This window comes from Chiloscyllium plagiosum, chromosome 8, assembly GCF_004010195.1.
Source record: "Chiloscyllium plagiosum isolate BGI_BamShark_2017 chromosome 8, ASM401019v2, whole genome shotgun sequence".
Classification (NCBI taxonomy): domain Eukaryota; kingdom Metazoa; phylum Chordata; class Chondrichthyes; order Orectolobiformes; family Hemiscylliidae; genus Chiloscyllium; species Chiloscyllium plagiosum.
In genome coordinates this window covers 101,534,365-101,554,091 of record NC_057717.1, presented here as the reverse complement: position 1 = coordinate 101,554,091, position 19,727 = coordinate 101,534,365, and the positions used below count along the sequence as shown (strand labels likewise).

The 19,727-nt window shown below is 39.3% G+C and overlaps 1 long non-coding RNA gene across 4 annotated transcripts in view; it reads right to left on the bottom strand.

Moving 5' to 3' along the window:
* Positions 1 to 19,727, bottom strand: part of LOC122552255 — a 102,576-nt gene that overhangs the window by 66,464 nt on the left and 16,385 nt on the right. Inside the window, exons 2-6 of one of the 4 annotated variants that reach the window (XR_006312337.1) lie at positions 13,071 to 13,236; positions 10,582 to 10,608; positions 8,757 to 9,161; positions 7,187 to 7,308; positions 5,704 to 5,773 (exon numbers count right to left, since the gene is read on the bottom strand). This is a non-coding gene — a long non-coding RNA (uncharacterized LOC122552255). Of the gene's footprint in view, positions 1 to 5,703; positions 5,774 to 5,942; positions 7,309 to 8,244; positions 9,162 to 10,581; positions 10,609 to 13,070; positions 13,237 to 19,727 lie in introns of those variants that run through there. The other 3 variants (XR_006312338.1, XR_006312336.1, XR_006312335.1) reach the window with 3 other exon arrangements.

The window sequence follows — 19,727 nt, the reverse complement described above, 5'->3', positions numbered from 1 at the left end:
GCACTGACATCACCATGTGCTTCCTTTGTCTGCTCTTCTCCCTTTTAAACTGCTGTTGTTTTGACTTTTATTTTCCAAAGTTCCAAAACAATGCAACAGCATATAAAACAGTAATTGCTGCTCCTGGAATTTGAGGAAATCACCTCCAACACCTAAAATACCTCAAAAAAGGAGCAGCTCTTATAGCCAGAAATGTTTCCTGTCCTCCATCTTGGATTACCCAAAATCCTTCTCCTAAACATGACGAACAGCTGGCTATCTTTCTGCACTCAAAGGCAAGGTAGAAATGCTGTGAGCATCCGATTAGGCACAAAGTGAATGAGCTCAAAACCATGTAGATTCGCTGAGATGCATCCTGTTCTGAATCATGAAATGGGTGGCTGATCCTGCGTATAGAGAGGCCTGGCTGCAGCAATACAATGTTAGGTGTCATTGTCAGTGAGCTCAAAGTGCAATGTAGAAGTGGTGAACTGTCTCAGAGGTGAGTCCAAAATGTGCCCTGATGATGTACTGAGGCTGTGGTTTTGCCAATGCCAACCTCTAGGGACAGAGGGCCTAGATGTTCACTGCCCGGAGCATTCCCTGTGGTTTTGTGGCATGCTAGTCAAGATGGATACCTAAAGAAGATGCTAGCAAGTTGCATCCTCCAGGTACCTGGTCAGACTTTCATATATGAGAAAATGTCACAATTTAATTTTTCTCCATTACTTGGGAAATTAGCAAACTGCACATAAATGAGGCAAGATTAGTTCATGATGTGATGTAAATGCATAGAAAAAGACTACCTATTTCTCACTAGCAAAACTCTTGTGTCTTTGCTAAATGTTGAGTGGAAAATCAGGCATTGCTTCGTGATGTCAAGGATTTCAATTTTCTCACAATATTTTACCTATTGACTTGGCACTGCATACGTCTTTAAGGGGCTTGAATATTCTACGTATCGTCTTAAAATGGCCACAGCAATCAGTTCACCACAGGTTAGCCCAGTTTTGTGTAATCAGTATGGAACAAATAAAAAGACAGTCATTTTTCTAATTTCCAGTGAATATAGACCTAACGTGTTTAATCTTTCTTCAATCCAGCAACCAAGTGAACTATCCCTGAACTAGTTCTAAAGCATTTTATATATTTTTTTCAAATATGGACACCAAGACTGTACACAGTATTCCAGGTGCAGTCTCATCAATGCCCGAACAATTGCATTGAAACTTATTCCCTTTTGTATTCCATTCTCCTTACAATAAATAACAACGTTTCATTTGATTTATGTACAAGGCCAACCAAATCCCTCTGAATCCTGCAATCTCTCTTCATTTAAATAGTGTATTGTTTTACTGTTCTTCCTTCCAAAATGAGCAGGTTCGCATTTACCCACTTATACTCCATCTGACAAATTTACCCACTTATACTCCATCTGACAAATTTCTGCCCACTCACCATACCTGCCTATACACCTGTATATCTTTTGCAGACCCTTGACCTCCTCTTGACAATTTTCTTTCTGATCTATCTTGATGTCATCAATAAATTTGCTGACCACACATTTAGTTCCTTTATCCAAATTATGGATATAGATTGTAAATAATTCAGGTTCTATCATTGATCCCTGTGGCACTCCACTAATTACAACTTGCCAATCCAATAAAGACATATTTATCTCTGCTTCCTGTGAGTTAACAGTCACTATCTATGCTAATATGTCACACACTACATGATATGCTCTTATCTTGCATAGCAACCTCTGGTGTGGCACCTTATCAAATGTTTTTTTCGAAAATCCAATTACACCTCTTTTACCGGCTCCCCACTGTCTCCTCTATCTATTCATAATAACATCAAAAATGTTCTCTCTAGTTTGCTTATGTTGGTTATTTATCAAGAAATTGACATGAAACTGAGGAAAACCTGAGGTTAGATTCATAATTGTAATGATGAATTCATCAGTTTCAATCCAACACTCCATCTGATGGTTTGGGAACAGCATGGAGGTCAGTTTGACTTGGATTTGATGTTAAACGGAGCTAAGTTTTTCATTCCAATGCTTAGTTAAATTTCACCCCCTTCAAACCAGTAATATACAAGGGAAGATTTCTCATTTTAAATCATTCAAATTGCAAACTAATAGTAGTTGCCCATCTGCAGCCATTGCTTCACATAATAAATTGCTGATTGCAGCAAGAATATTAGAGAATTAATGAACCTGTTCGTTTTAGGTTAACTTGTATCACTTCCACTTATATCCTGCTGCCTAGTGTTTTAGAAATTCGCCAACAGTTTTAGGCAGAGGTTGTTTAGACATGCATCTAACAACAATTTGTGTGAACAGATTGTGGCTGTTTTCCCTGGAGCGTTGGAGGCTGAGGAGTGACTTTGTAGAGGTTTATAAAATCATGAGGGTCATGGATAGGGTAAATAGGCAAGATCTTTTCCCAGGGGTGAGAGAGTCCAGAACTAGAGGAGATTAGATTAGGATGTGAAGGAAAAAAATTAACAAGGGACCTGAGGGGCAACTTTTTCACACAGAGGGTGATGCATGTATGGAATGAGCTGCCAAGGAAGTGGTGGATGATGGTATAACCACAACATTTAAAAGGCATCTAGATAGGTTTATGATTAGAAGGATTTAGAGGGATGTGAGCAAAGTGCTGTCAAATGGGACTAGATTAGTTTAGGATATCTGGTCAGCATGGACGAGTTGGACTGAAGGATCTGTTTCCTCTGAACAACCCTATAACTCTACCTCTTAATCTGAATAATATGAGGAGCAAAACTAGACCAAAAGAGCTCAGTCAGAGGGTGCTAGGATTAGAGATCTAAATAATAACCAAGCTGCCTATGTGTATTTACTTTACTGTTACTATGCATTATTCCTAGTTGGACAAAGCAAAGGATATGATTGCTTTCATGCCCTATTCTCTCCAGCTGGCTATTAAAAGGTGTGACAAATGATGGAGCACTTTGCCTTCCAGAGCTCTTCTTTATATCATTCCTAATGCTTCATATCCTGAAATTGTCATAAATAGAAAATAGTTCAATTATGCCACTAGATTCCCGAGCAACTGGGCACAAATTAAAAGGGTTGAGATGGTTCAAGGGGCATAAAACTCTCAACGTTCTCTTCATGATAGATTTAAAATCTCAGAGAAGAATTCTAACTTCCCACACTTCCACTTTTCTGCCCATCTTTTCCATCACCATGCTTGATTTCCCTCTTTTTTTTCTCAAAGTAAAGACTAGAGCTGGGATATATTCCCGGGATGTCAACACGTTAGAATGCTCATCAAAATGCACATATGAGCCTCACCTTAGATGGTGATGGGTTATTTGAAGGAATGGGAAGATGGCATCAGAGTCCAATCCTAGCAAACACATGCCGTTCCAAGACTGGTTTCACTTAGTGGGAACGTGGATAATATTATGTTTTAGGTTGCATTAAGAATCCAGGAAAGTTTGAGACATGGATGCTGGTAAACATTTATTAGGGAGCAGAAAACATGTTGCTACATTTCAACATGTCAGTTTAAATATGTGTTCAGGATTAGTGTGTGGGAAAATAGCTTTTATCACAATATCATTTCCTTTTTTAGTCTGTATTGTGACCTGACCCTTTTTTTAAAAAGTCTGCAGTCAATTAACTTTTCCCAATATATCGTTCCTCACAGAGCAGGCCATTGACCCTTCTTCTATCAGCCAGAATTTTTTCCATCTTGAGTTATGGAAATTCATCATCAGTGCCTATTTTCTATTCTGTACTTTTTAACCCTGTAGTTTCCATTGATGTTAATATCAAGTAGGATGAGAATAAAGCTGCTTAAAATTAATTTACAGCCATTTTCTAACTGTACTGTTGATTAAACAATGAGATTAAATTTTTTGGAATTTTATCTATTTATTGCTAAAGGTTTCACTAAGCTGTTGAATGCGCTACCAGGGTGACACATTTATTTAAAAACAAACAAAAAACTGTATTTGCTGGTGATCTGAAACAAACAAAAGCAGATAGTGCTGGTGAAACTCAGCAGGCCCTGCAGAAAAAGGAGAGAAAACAGAGTTAACATTTCGAGTCCAATGACCCTTCTCGGAATGTTCTGAAGATGAGTCGCTGGACTAGAATGTTACCTCTGTTTTCTCTTCAAATATGCTGAGTTTCTCCAGTACTTTCTGGTTTTGTTTGTATAGCATTTATCTATCTTGATTATTCAAAATTACCATGAGATAGCAAGATAATAGATCTGTTTATTGGGAGGCTAGATAGGTACATGAGGGAGAAAGGGATGGTATATGCTGAGAAAGTGTGATGATTATATTAGATTACATTACATTACAGTGTGGAAACAGGCCCTTCGGCCCAACAAGTCCACACCCACCCGCCGAAGCGAAACCCACCCATACCCCTACATTTACCCCTTACCTAACACTACGGGCAATTTAGCATGGCCAATTCACCTGACCCTGCACATCTTTGGACTGTGGGAGGAAACCGGAGCACCCGGAGGAAACCCACGCAGACACGGGGAGAACGTGCAAACTCCACACAGTCAGTCGCCTGATGAAGTGGTGCAGGAGGAAGCCTGTGCAGCACATGAACACTAACGTAGATCAGTGGGGCCGAATGACCTGTTTCTGTGCTCAAATTTCTAAGTTATTCCAATTATAGTAAAGGAACATGAAATGTGTGGTACCTTATGTTTTTTGTCTTCACAAGTAATGTGCCTCATTTCATGTTTATTATTTGTAACACAGCTTACAAAATAGATTACAATAGATATTTATTTGCTACTGTATGAGAGGTTTAAGATTCATGCTCTTAATGTATATCTAGAAATTTCTTTTCCCTGTTTATACAGGCAAATCATAGGAAAAACATTTCGAAGAACATCACTTATGTGTTGTGTTGTGGATGGGATGCCAAAATTACCATGTTTTCATCAGGAAAAACAGTAATAATCTTGCACTGTGTAGAATATTGTTTTTCAGTCAAAAGCAAAATACTATGAATATTGGAAATCTGAAGTAAAAACCTGCAGAAATACTTCATTAGGCAGCATCTATAGAGAGAGATACAGAGTTAAAGTTTTAAAATGCATTCAGATTTTGCAATAAATTCAGCAAGGATGTCATGGTGGCTCAGTGGTTGGCACTGCTGCCTCATAGTGGCAGGGACCCGGGTTTGATTCAACCCTTGGCTGACTGCCTGTATGGAGTTTGCACGTTCTCCCTGTGTCTGCGTGGGTTTCCTCTGGGTGCTCCAGTTTGCTCCCACAGTCCAAAGATATGTAGGATAGGTGCATTGGCAATTCTAAATTACTCAATAGGTACAGGCTAGGTGAATTACCCGTGGGGAATACAGGGATAAATTACGGGGTGAATGCTCTTCATAAGGTCGATGGCCCAAATGGCCTACTTTCACACCCTAGGTATTCTATGATCAGAGTAGCCAGTCATTTTGGATTCAATACTTGACCATGTAGTTATAATATGAAACCATTGTGACTGAAGTATTGTAGTATCTGACCCAACAGTCAGCAGCTCAGCCGTAAAATAAAAGGAATGTTTTATTATATGATCAATTCTAAACTAACTAGTCTCACAGGAATGGTAGAGGCATAACAATTGGGCTCAGAATTTCTTTGGTTTAGGGTAGGATCCAGGGAAAGGAATCTTTTGTTGGGTATGTCTGAGTGTCAGGACGCTAGATGAGGGCAGGGATCGGTTAAACAAATAATGCCAAGTGTAGAGCTTACCTTGTGAAAAAAGGACATTTGGTGACTTACTGAGGAAGACCAACCCATCAAAGGGTTTAAGAAGGCAATGCAGCAAATTGGATAAGGAAAAATAACCTTTCATTAATTGATACAGTATTACAAATTTCAAGAGAATTTTACATTTCAGTTATAAAAGGGAGAACAGCAATTATAAAACTGCAATGAAATATTGAATAATTTTAGGAAATTTCATTTTAATATTCATGAGTCCTGTAATAGAAGCGTGCAACGCACATTTGATTGTACATAAAAGTAAACCGGATCAATGCATTTAAATTCAAATCTTTATTTCTCTTCCAAATTTACCATTTGTTTAAAGCATAATTTTGGAAGTGAATGCAAGTCCACCCGCTAAACTTTCCTGGAAGAAAACAGTATCATTTTGCTATCCAATCTCTGCAATTTCTATGCGATGTTGATTCCAAATCAAAAAGCACTCATCTGTTTGTGTGGTATCAGTAAATTAAAGAAATGTGTCCAGTGGCTGCTCTTGATTATTTGCCACACATCTTGGATTTTCTGTTCCATATAAACACAAGTGACTACTTCTTCCTCATTGCATCATCAACGTCTCATTCAAAGATTTTCAGACACAACTAGCAAATTCCTCAAGTTTGGCACCAAATTCAGTCTTCACCAGTGCATCTTACAATCCAGCTAATTAGTGATTAAAATGCACCCATTAAATCATTTGGCAAGAAGACCCAATGCGTAACTTAGCGATACCAGTAGGATTCCAAGTTCAGGTTCCTTGAGCTGAGTGCAGAGCCCATGTTTATGTTATATTAAACTATGTCCAGATTGCAATATGATTTATTACAACATTGCTACAAATAACATTGACTTCACTTCAAACATACTTCAATAGCAATAAAGCAGTTTAAGATATCATGAGTCTTTTAAATACACTGTATGAATACACACTTTTTAGTCCCTAATACAATTGGCAAAAGATCCACGTGAAAGCCTACTTATTAAGTCCAAAGCATTGAAGGTTCAGGATAGGAATAGAAAGAAACCTAGCTAGAAGGGGAAAAGAAGTAGGAATTATTTGTTCTGATATTAGGTTGGAGCAAATGTTGTGTTGGATCTCCCCAGATATTTGTAACAAGATCATTAGTATTGTTAAATCTCATAAATAACTGGAATTCAGAGTCTCAGTTTTAGTTGGCTTTTGAACTGGCAACATGGAAATATTATTTGATGAAATAACAACTAAAGAAATTTAATACAGTTAAGGTCCTGTACTGCACAATGTAAGAAAAATTTGATAGCATATGTATACCTGATTGATGTTGAAACAGCTAAACATGAAGTAGAAGGAGATTGATAGGCTTTAGAACTTTATAGTTATGTTCCACCATTAAAATCAGCAAAGCAAATAGAATACCACACAAAATGTAGTCAAAACAGCAGCTTACAATTCTGAGAAAGTTGCAGCCAATTGTATTGTATTTTGGTCAGATGATTACTGCATCCATGTCTAGTCATTTCAGTTGCTGGAGTCGGCACAGTTAAGGGTCACGAGGTTGATCACTGGTGTCTGGGATATAAACAAAGACTGGAGAAGTCAAACAGCAATTTTTGCATGGCACTATAGGGAACAAATAGCTTTTAGAGAGGCCTAGATGAAGCTTATTTAAGCTGAATTAACAGTTTAGCCTGTGCTTAACACGATAGAGTTGAAACTGACACTAAAGGCAGCCATTTAGAGAAGTTTCAAGTGACTGCCACATAAAGTAGCTGTATTTGCTCATTTACAAGACTCCACAACATTTTGATGGCTGGCAAAACCAGCATTTACTTCTCATCCCTATTGCCCCCTTGACTCACCTCCTTGAATCACTACTGTCCACCATGGGGTTTGATGTACACAGTGCTATTAGGAAGGGAATTCCAGGATTTTGACCCAGTGAAGGAATGGCAATATCTTTCCAAGTCAGGATGGTATATGGCTTGGCAGGAAGTATGGTATTTCTGTATATCTGCGGCCCTTGTCCTTCCAGTTTGTAGAATTTACAGATTTGGGAGGTGCTCGTGAAGGAGCTCTGGTGAGTTGCTTCAACACATCTTGTAGATGGCACACACTGCTGCTGTGCACATGTTTAAGCTGGTAAATTGTGTTGATCATCTCCTACCTAGACAGACATGATTGGCGAGGATGAGGTCAAGTCAATGTTTCCCTCTTGTTGATTCCCTCACAGCTGCCTCAGGGACAGTCTGGCAAGCATATCTTTCAGGACTCCACCGGCTCAGTCAGTAGTGATGCGACTGAATCACCAGGAGAAAGGGAGTGCCTAGCTATTAACATCTTGCTAGGGGATCCCCTTAATCCAAGGTAGAATGGGAAGAGGACATGAGGCCAGGCTGAAGGAGAGAGGAACAGGAAGAATCAGGAAGTGCCTCCTCCATCAGGACTTTATACCTATTATTTGATCCTGAAACATCTTGAAACCTGATACTTTATGTCAGTTGCAGTTCTACCTTTGGGAAAGGTGGGGGCGACATAAGGGGCCATGTTTGCTGAGCTATAAAAATTGCACTTAGTCAGTGTTTGAGTGGAAACCCTGCAAGTTTCTGAGTTCACATCTCCAGCAGGCTTAAATTGTGGTCATCAGCAATTATGCTGTCCCAATGGTTCAAGGTTAAAGTCACCATCTTCAATCTATACCGAGTGGAAAGGTGTCCTAGTCCATGTGGAATTGCCATTGCAAGCTGGGCCAGTAATAAAATAAAACCAGCACATCATCTTGTCCATATTCGACTGAAAGACTCCTGAAGGAAAGGTTGTTTGCACATGTGACTGAAAAGATCTTCCATGTTTTTAAGCCTTGTGTTCTGGTAGGTGCAATCCTTGAAGTATCAAAGGGTGTTGGTGGAACCATAAGTCAGAAAAAGCACCCTAGGGTGAGGTAGTGGGCCCCAAATTATCAAAGTTTTAAAGATGTAGTCAACAAATTATATGCCAATAAACTCAATGTTAAAACTGACCGTTTAAGTGGGTCTCTGTTGTTCAACTTTGTGGTCATCTGTCAGAAATCAATTCACTTAATCAATCATTCTGCTGCTCCTTCAAAAACGCCTTTTCATGTGGTTGGAAAGATGACATCTAGAATGAATTATTTTCTGGTAGATTAAATTTAATTTAATGCAGTCTTCAACTTTAGTTGCAAATATAAAACATGATACAATAGCTAGGTATTAATTCCCCCAGCTGTGAGAAACTGCTGATGGCGATGTGTGAAGTAGCAATTTTAATAATTTTAAATGCCTGCTCCAGAGATTGAAAGTGATTCTCCCGCTGGCCAGGCTCTTGGGACCTCACCGTTCCTTGCACATACATGTTGAGAGCTGACTGACTTGGCAGGTGAAGGCAATGTGATGAAATCCTTTTAGCTGTAAAAACGAGTTTTTTTTCTGTTAATGTGGTTTGTTGCAATCATCTCTTCTGAACAGCTCTATTACTTGGTGTTACACCTTGCAAAACAAATTCTCTTTTGCTTCTTTGATTGTTAATGGTTGGGAACTGATCCCCTCTGTGGTTTTCCTTTTCCTGATCCAGGGAGCTCTGGCTATTTGCAGCATTTTTACTACTGGCCCAGCTGGCAGTAGCAATGCTGTGTGGACCAGGGACTTTCCTACTCTGTATTGTGACAGCATAACTTTTAACCGCATTGCTCACAACATATTCTAGTCATACGCTGCTGCCACCATCACTTCAGCCATTGATTTCTCTCTTTCTTGCAACTGTTTATCTCCAGTGCAGGACAGAAAGTGCATGCTTTCACCATCTGCAACTCGTAAATTAGAAGACAGCATGGTATGAAGGGAAGGTAAGCTGTGAGACAGAAGATCAGATTGGAGGTTACTGTCATCTTCAATGGTTTCAGCCTCAGCACTGGCCACAGCTTCAGAAATAGGCATGCCCATAATGGTCATCACGGTCCTCTCAATGGAGGTCAGTATATGCAACTATCTTCTTTCAGTTAACGTCTGCTTTCTCCCATAGTATGCAGTATTGTTGTGCAAGAGAGAGGAAAGTGTTCCAGTGAGTGTCATGCAACCAGTTGGACTCACACAGCTATGCAATCAGGACAGTCATAAATTGTATGAAGTGTACATGGGGCTTGCAAATATGCCAAATGTGTGAGAGTGCAATGTCGCAAACAAATGTCAGGTATGAGCCCTGGTTAATAAGCAATTGTTTGTCGGAAAGTGATAGGGCTAACCTGTAATAACTTATGTCTGATTCAAGTAGTGCTGTTGATGGGATATAACATTTGAAAATACATTTACTGGTTGCATCCACTCATGTAAAGTTATTGAACCTCTTGCAGCATTTACTCAAGTCCTTGGGCTTAACTCTTGGCTTTCACCAACAGGGCTATTTGCTCTCTGTAGCCTCAGTAAATATATCTCAAGGGCATCCTGGACTGTGAGAATAAAAGACACCTCTCCTTCTTTAAATTTCTTCTACTAAGTTCACCAGTGCTTTAAAACATTAAAGCCCGTTCTCCCATCTTGTACCATCCTTATGACTTTCCTAGGTCAGATAGAACAACTTTTAGTCGCCTCTCCAGCCACAATGTGCCTCCCTTTAAGGGGTGACGGGTGTCAACTACTGTCAGCTTTACCTGATCTTGGGCACTCTGCTGAGGCATGCTACCTGTTGCAATCATATTAATCAGCAGACAACACAAAGTTGGCAAGCTGCCTATATACCACATTGAAAAGATGATGTGGGTTATTCATAGTCTCTGTGCTTGTTTTTGGCTGCTAACAAATACAAAGTGCTGAAATTTTCAAAAACACTTACCAATATCCTGCTGTCATGTAAAATCCACTTTAACATGTTGGAGGAGAAAAAAAATTGATTTAAATTATTTTTATTTGATCCCAATGTTTGCAGTCTTGCATCCGTTACGGATAGATTCACTCACCTGCCTCGTTTATGTGAGCATCAGCCTGGCCCCGTGTTGTGCGTGGGAAGATGATAATTCAACTCAAGAGGGCTGCCAAACTGGCCCATTGTGCTGTAGCTAATAATGTTTTGCTTCAGTGCAATACAGAATCATAGCTGCTACGCTTGTAGCTTTCCCATGTCATTTTAAATGCCACAGAGCTCTGATGGAGTCAGAAATGTTGATGTCAGTTTGCAGCTTTCTGGCAGTGTGTAGTTGAAAGGCACACAAACCAACAGGGGTTAATGTTGAAACAGTGCAAGTAAAGAGATCTTGCACACCATTGAGTAACAGATGATATCTTTTGAGACGGCTGCATTTATGTTGAATAAACCAGTAACTGGCTCCAGCACATAAATCAAGCAGTGCGAGTGTGAGACTAATGACATGTTGAAACACAAATACTTTATAATGTTTAAACAATTAAGCATTGAAGTGTATTTTGTTTGTACAATTGGGAAGCAGTCTTGTGGGAGAACAGTGAGCACCAGTCTATAACATGCTGCAAATGTACAGATATGTTTACCATGGCTGTTATCGGGGCATTGCAATCTTTAATTGATAAATAGAACTCCTACACGCTCCAGCCTTATTCTGTCCCTCACTTCCTTCAGAGATCTTGATCTTGTCTGTCAATACTGTCTAAAATATAATGAGAAAAATTCCAGGCTGAGACTAATGTCAAAACTGAAACTATCAGTCATGAATCTATTCCACCACTTATCAAAATAGGGTCTGTGGCACATTTATCAAATAATATTATTTCAGCACTGAGTGTTCGAGACTCTGATTAGATATTTTTAGAATGCTTGTAATAGGGAGATTTTTGAGTGAAATGATTACTGAAGAAATTTCATGATTCTTTCTCAAAACATTAGCAAGGCAGTACTTTGCATCAAGAAATGTCCTGATGTTCCTCACACACCAAAATCCCATCTGTGACTGAAACAACCTAATCGCAAAAAGGCTGGTTCAGGCCCATTGATGTGGGGATTGGATTCAAATTGACACTCTCATTACTTCTCTCTGCTGTGGTGTCAGCTGAAGACACTAGCTCCTGAAGGCCATACCCTTTCCCACATGGGATTGAGGGAGGGAATCTTGGTTCTCATGACCTTTTGAGGATTTGGTGCTTCACAGTGGCTCAGTGGTTATCACTGCTGCCTCACAGCACCAGGGACCCAGGTTCAATTCCAGCCTCGGGTGACACTCTGTGTGGAGTTTGCACATTCTCCCCATGTCTGCGTGGGTTTCCTCCGGGTGCTCCGGTTTCCTCCCACAATCCAAAGATGTGCAGGTTAGGTGAATTGGCCATGCTAAATTGCCCGTAGTGTTAGGTGCAGGGGTAAATGTAGGGGAATGGGTCTAGGTGGGTTGCTCTTTGTAGGGTCGGTGTGGAGTTGTTGAGGCGAAGGGCCTCTGTCCACACTGTCGGGAATCTAAAAAAAATATAGAATGGATCACCCACATCATGCTCTTAGCTGAAGACGAAGGTGCACGGCATCTCTAAAGAGAGGGATAATATTAAGTGAAAAATAGAATGGTGGCTGGATATTGTCCAGATGAATATCAGGAAATGTTTTTCAGATGTCTTAATTGTAACATTGCCCTGAACCCACTGCTTCTTACAAAAGATAGAATAACATGCACATTGACTACTTCATGCCTAATGTATGAGGTTAATTGAAAAGTGCACGGTCCTATCTGATTGTTTATTTGCACTGGCAAATATTGCTAAATTACACTCAAACTTTGCCTGGAACCCATGGAATTGGCATGTATGGTAATTTCTGAATGCCAATTATAGCCTTAGATTCACATTCTCAGTTCAATCAATTATAAGCCCAATAGTCAGGACTATTTAATTAAGGCAACACAAAGGTTGTGTCATTCAGACCAGGAGGTCTCAGGTTAGATTCCCCGTGGTCAGGTTCTTTCAGCTGGGGCATCACTATTGGCTTTATCATGGGTCTCAGTGCTCTGAGTTGGAAAGGCAAAATCAACTGGATTGTGCAGTGTGCTGGAGATGCGTTCGTCGATGGGAAGCTGAGGACATGTTGGTTTTAGTTATATTTCCCTTATAATTGAGTAGCTTGCCAAAATTTAAGCCTTTTGAATTAAATATTGGGTGTTTGGGCAACGGCACTGGAGAGTGAATGGTGGATTTGGAATCACACCCAGATGTGAGCCAAATTAGAGTGACAGCAAAAGAGGATAAAATTTGAATGGTTTGATAGAAAACCAAATTTCTACAATCAGAAATAATGAACTATTATCACAAGTTTTATGCAAGAAATTGAGCCTGAACAGCAGAATTAATATTGAGTATTTTTTAAAAACAAACCTTTAATAGGAAAACAATGTCTTGCACTGCAGCCCAGTGATTAGAGTTTTTCATTGTACCAGTGATTTCCTCTGAAATAATTTTGATCTTGATTGCAATATCCAGTAGATATTCAGTAGAAACAAACACAGGGAATGCTGAAGAAACTCAGCAGTTCTGGTAGCATCTGTGGAAAGAGAACAGAGTTAATGTTCTGAGTACAGTATGAATTTTTTTCAGAACTTCTTCAGGCATTCAATAGAAGCCAACTATGCCACTAAGAGAGAAGAATCAAGGTCAAATAAATGCGCACGTCATCTCGGATAACTCTGCCACCAATATTCCTATTAAAAAATGTAAACATTTGGGGATTTCCATAAGCAATACCACCTAAATTGCCCATAGTGATAAGTGCATTAGTAGGGAGTAGTGGAATGGGTCTGGGTGGGTTACTCTTCGAAGGGTCGGTATGGACTTGTTGGGCCGGAGGACCTGTTTCCGCACTGTAGGGAATCTAATCTAATCTAATCTAACTCATCTGAACATTAGAAAGGAAGTATAATACTGAACAGTCCTAGAAAGATAAGAAAAACACCATGATGCTACAGAAACGCAGATACATTGAGCTAGTTGAGTGATGTCTAAAAGTGCCAATCATTGCACTGTGCGATATGTTTTTTGAAGTGGTCTATGTTAGTTAGTGTACTCAAGATGGATTTCTTGCTGCTTAAAATAAGTGACAGTGAGCACAGTTATTTTAACAGCTGGAATGGCTGCACAGATCTGCCCGATGGAATGTGGTGCAATTTCTCACATTACATTGAAAATGCCTACTATGTGAAGAGGACTTTATGAAGATTAGAGCGTTTAACTCAGCTGCTACACAGCACTGCCAAAAATATCTGTTCCAGATAATTCTTAAAAAAATATTTACAGAGGAGAGAAAACATAAACAGTCAATTGTTGAAATGTTTCTCTTTAGAAACAGATAAAGCTAGTATTTTATTGTCTTAAGGTTTAACGTTATTATATAATTTACTTCTGGATATTTGGGTCTGAATGAAGAATGACTTCAGCATCCGTTGAATACTTCCCTAGCAGTCTGTGAGAATTCCAGTAGAATTCCAGTAGCTCAGATGTACCATGAGCTGAAATATGTTCAGTGAACTGGTCACTCCTTTCACTTCCATTTCAAAATCCAAGAAACTTCTTTATTCAACTGTTTAAATTCTACAAATTGAATTCTTCGCTTTGCTTTGATTCAGTTCAATGGGAGAAGTCAGACCACAAGGACACTTCTGATTTTATTGGCATGGAAAATCTTGGTTTCAAAAAGCACAATGACAGAAAGCAAAAAGCGAACTCTTCCTTGATTTGCTGTGTGCAGGGGTGGACAATTTGTCTTGAAGCCTAAAATAGTTTGTATCATAGCCAGCAAAGTTGATTGAACAGACATTGACAATGGCATCACACTACCTAAATTAGTGGATGTGAAGATCTGCACCCTCAGATGGAGATTCAATCCTTGCTTTGTGCTGTTAGCTAATCTCAGTTGGAGCAGCATGTTCATGAGAAAACGTCTATTAGCTTTGGCACCCCTCAACAGGATCAGAGATAATCAGGCCTGGTTTCTGTTCCAGTTACTCCTGTTTGGTGACAGTGTACATAAGCAAATATGTGCTAATGTCACTAGCTGGACAATCGCTTCGACTACCCTCTGACTTTGTTTTGTGTGTGGAACACTTCAGCACTGGCAAAGCTGAACCCATCTCTCACCATACATTTCTCACTTTAGTATTCCCCAGTCTCATTCCTCTTTTTGATGCATATTTATGTTGATTCTGACATTATGCCCACTTCTGCAGATTAAGCCTATTGAAATTGAAGGGATTTTGATGGATACAAAGAGGACACTTTCTTGTGAAATGTTTTTACACACACAAGTGGTGTTTCCCCTTCATTAGTCTATTACCTTTTTACTAAGTTAGTTTAAAGCCAACCTGTGGTGGGAAAATATGAGTTAAACTACAGGATTTATTCCAAAAAGCAGTACATAGGCAATTTGTTTTAGTCACCTGTAAGTGACTCATTTAAAATAAACTGAAATAATATTTATTTTATATGATCAAATTTATCAGGAACTCTGCAATTGTTTGGTTAGAAGTGAGGTTATATACAGAGGTTATTTTTCCCCTTCCTCCTGAAACTACCAACTCATTATAGAATCATGGAGTCCTACAGCACGGAGACAAACCCTTTGGCCCAAACTGGTCCATGCTGACCAAAATGGCCATTTCCCTGCACTTGACCCATATTCTTCTAATCCTTTCCTATCCATTAGATATGGTTTGAATGATACTGACTGATCAATACCAGGAACTCACCTATTCAGATTATGTTTACATGGAAGCCCAGACAGTGAAAGTTAGCAGGTTACTCACAAGCGAAGACTCGACTAGGTCCTTGCTCACTATCATCAATTCCGTGCAATCATCAGCAGAGAGCTGTAACTATGGTCAAGACAGTGAAACATGTTTTAACCCAGATTCTATGGTACTCACATGCTTCACATCTCATAATAATGAAGCAAGAGCAGAGTTGCTGTATATTTCCAGCATTTTCTGTTTTATTTTATTTAGGATATCTAGCATCTGCAATATTTTCTAGTACCACAGATACCAAAGTAGTCTCTTCCTCCCAGCAGAAAGACCTAGACAATAGAGAGGCTGGGGAAGAAAAACTGCAAACTACAGTAATGTCACACAAGTCCCATGTAATGATAATCTCCAGTACTGGTGAACCACCCTCTGACTTTCAACAGCATTACCATTGAAGAAGCCCTTTCATCAACATCCTATGATTCACCATTGACTGGAAGAATACATGTAGAAGATAAATACTGTGGCTATCAGAGCAGTCAGAGGTTAGGTATTATGTGGTAAGTAACTCACCTGCTCCCAAAGCCCTGCCTACACCACACAAGTTGGGAGCAAGATGGAATATTCTCCATTTGCCTGGATGAGTGCAGCTCCCACAACACTGAGAAACTTGATATCAGATTGGCAACAAATTACCAGCTCAGCGAGCAAATTTACAACTTGGAGTTTGATATCATCCAAAACACATCCTGGTGGATTTCAAACCCTTTATGGTTCTAAACAATTGGTTTCTGCATCATGTGGCAGTGAATAGCATATAAAGATATGCCACAGTAACATGGAAATCACATTCAACAATACTTTCCAAATGTTTGACTTCAACTTAGAAAGACAAGGGCAGCAGGTGCTTGGAAATGCTTCCATCTGTAAGTTCTTCTCCAAATAACACATTATCCTATTTTTGAATAATTTTGCTGTTCCTTCATTGTCATCAGTTCAAATCTCTGGAGATCTCTACCTAACATCACATGGGAGTACAGCCTGCAATAGTTCTAGAACTCACTGCCACTTTCTTGAGGTCAGCTAAACATGGGTCATGAATGCTGGCCTTGTCAATGATGCCCATATCCAGTGAACAAATAACTTGTTAAAACAAAAATCTGTGATCAAAGCTCTGCACAGACTGTGGATAATTGAACTTTGGAGCTTCCCAATCCATTTAATACAATACATCAACAGACCAAACATTTACACAATGGGGAGGTCAAACTGTTTAAAAAGGAAAGTAATTGAGTTGCTGTCAAAGCTCATTGAAGTAATGTCAATGAACTTCAGGACACATCACTAGACTAATATTGTGGAATGCCTATCCTCTCAAAACATCAAAATATCAAATTTTACACTCCTTCCATAGCGATTATGGAAATCAATAAACAAGCATATATGCCATTATTAACCTCATCGTGATTCAGTAGTAACACTCTTGTCATTGAGTCCAAAAGATTGTAGTTTCAAACCACACTCCGGACACTCGAGTAAGTGATTTGAGCTGTCACTCCCAGGGTGAGAGTGAGGGAATGTTACATTTTTGGAGGAGATGTCTTTTTGATGCAGCATTAAAGTTAGACACATTACAAACTTTGATCCAAACCACAAACCAACTGAGTTTGTAGGCTCACTGACTAAGAAGTGGGCGTGTAAAATGCTCTTGATTTGCAAATGTCATTTATAACACTTCCTATACCAAAAGGGTGGAGGGATTTTAGAGTCAATTCAATCATTTTTAGATTTTGCAATCTTTCCAATATATTAACTTTCTGATGACAAAATGTAATTCAGATCCAACAAGCACAACACACAATCTAATCTAATGTACGTAAGTTCATTTGAAAAGTGCTAAGCCCAACTGCCTTAATTGATGTTGAAAATGTTTTACGTAGTCGGGCATGTTTTCTCTGGGTCTCAGCCAAGTTACCATTTGGGATGCCATGTATTGGTTCAACATTAATGGAGCAAATACTTGTTTGGGAACTTACCCATACTTGTTAAATGCTCTTCGACCAACGTTTAGATGACGTTCAACAACAGGTGATAAATCTACTGAAACATATAAGTTAAAGCTGTTTCATTGGCATAATGACAAACCTCTGCAAAATAAGAACTATTTTACAGTCATGCTGTAAACCACCATTGGTGCTGACTGTGTCTCAGGGGTAACACCTCTGGCCTTAGAGTCAGAAGGTTCTAAGTTTAAGTTCAACTGCAGACACTCACATACCAAATGTAGGCCAGCGCTCCAGAGCAGTATTAAGGAGTGGGAATTTTGGCAAAAACAAGACAAATATTTGGACTGGAGGATGATATAACAACTCTTGTTGAGCTATTGAGAACCATTTGCATATTAGATTAACAAGAGTTGCTATTATTATGAAATAGCACTTGTGGTATGACAAACCATTCTTGAGTTGATTAGTTAATTAAATTGGATTGTCAATTAAGGTGATCTAATTTATAATACTATAATACTCATAATGTGAACATGCTGCTTTTCTATTGGAGTATTTTAATAGTGCTTTCTGAATGTAGACATCTACTTATAAATATCAGATTTACGGATTTTCTTCAGTGTTGGTTATGTGTATTGAATAGGGATGAAATATTTGTGAATCAATAAATCATTGAAGTCAGAGCAGCATAAATGTTTACCAAATTTTGAGAAGATTTGTAGCCCAGGTTGAGGTTCTGGATACAGGTTTGCTCCTTGTAGGCCTGTCTACATACTGTGTCAGGAAGCCCTCCTGCACACACTGGACAAAAACTGACCCATCTATAGTACTCGTACTGTAGTGATCCCAGTCAATATTTGGATAGTTGAAGCCCCCCACTGAAGATGTTACCTAGTAGGGTGATGAAATGTCTGGAAATGAACCTCTCAGCTCAGCGAGCAAACCTACATCCATGTTTACCAAATCAATGAAAACATTTGATAGGCAATTTTATAGTTTGCTTACAACACCATATCAACAGAAATTCAAAGATAATCAGAGGGTGTGTTGTAAATCATCGTGCTGCCCTCCATGGATATTTCCCCTTCTCTCACAGCAGCACCACTGCATTTCCTCTTCGGAAAGTGCCCATCTCCAGCCATCATTCCTTATTATTTTGGATAATTGCCTTGTGTGATTCATTAAAACTCATTCAGTATAGATGAAAGATCTGAGTTTCTTCCTCTGTCAAAGTCTCTGATTCTAGTTCCAAAAGTGTATTTCCTGAAATCCCCAATCTGGTAAGTGTCTGCAGATACAATGAAGATGAAAGGATGTGTCTCGCAGGCTGTACTTTGGCCAATCTTGTCATCAAGGGAATTAAATACATACTGAAATTGAAAAATTTGAAGTGTTATTTTCCTTAGAGACATTGTAGTGCAGACTACAAAAATCTTTTGAAGGAACAATATAAAACAATATGTCACCCAAGCCTCTTAAGGAGATCAGATGACTGAAAGCTTTGTCAAAGAGGCACATTTTGAGAAGAATCGTAAAGGAGGCAAATGAGGTTCAGAGATTGGAAGGAAATTTCAAAGCTTAGAACCTAGAAAACTGCAGGCACGGCTGTCAATGGTGAAGCAATGGGGGGCTTCAACTATCCAAATATTGTCTGGGATCACTACAGTACGAGTACTATAGATGGGTCAGTTTTTGTCCAGTGTGTGCAGGAGGGCTTCCTGACACAGTATGTAGACAGGCCTACAAGGGGCTAAGCCACTCTAGATTTAGTATGGGTAACGAACCTGGCCAGGTGTTAGATTTGGAAGTAGGTGAGCACTTTGGAGACAGCAATTACAATTCTGTCAGGTTTACTTTAGTGATGGAAAAGGATAGGTGTACTCCACCGAGCAAGAGTTACAGCTGGGGGAAGGGAAATTACGATGCAATTAGGAAAGATTTAGGAAGTATAGAATGGGGAAGGAAACTGCAGGGGATGAGCACATTAAAAATGTGGAGCTTATTCAAGGAAAAGCTCCTATGTGTCCTAGATAAGTATGTACCTGTCAGGCAGGGAGGAAGATCTAGATCACGTGGTTTACTAAGGAAGTGAAATCCCTGGTCCAGAAGAAGAAGGCAGCTTGTTAGGACAAAATGTGAAAACTCAGTTAGGGTGCTTGAGGGTTACAAGGAAGTCAGGAAAGACCTAAAAAGAGAGCTCAGAAGAGCCAGGAGGAGACATGAGAAGTTGCTGGCGGATAAGTTCAGGGTTAACCCTAAGGCTTTCCATAGGTATGTCAGGAATAAAAGAATGA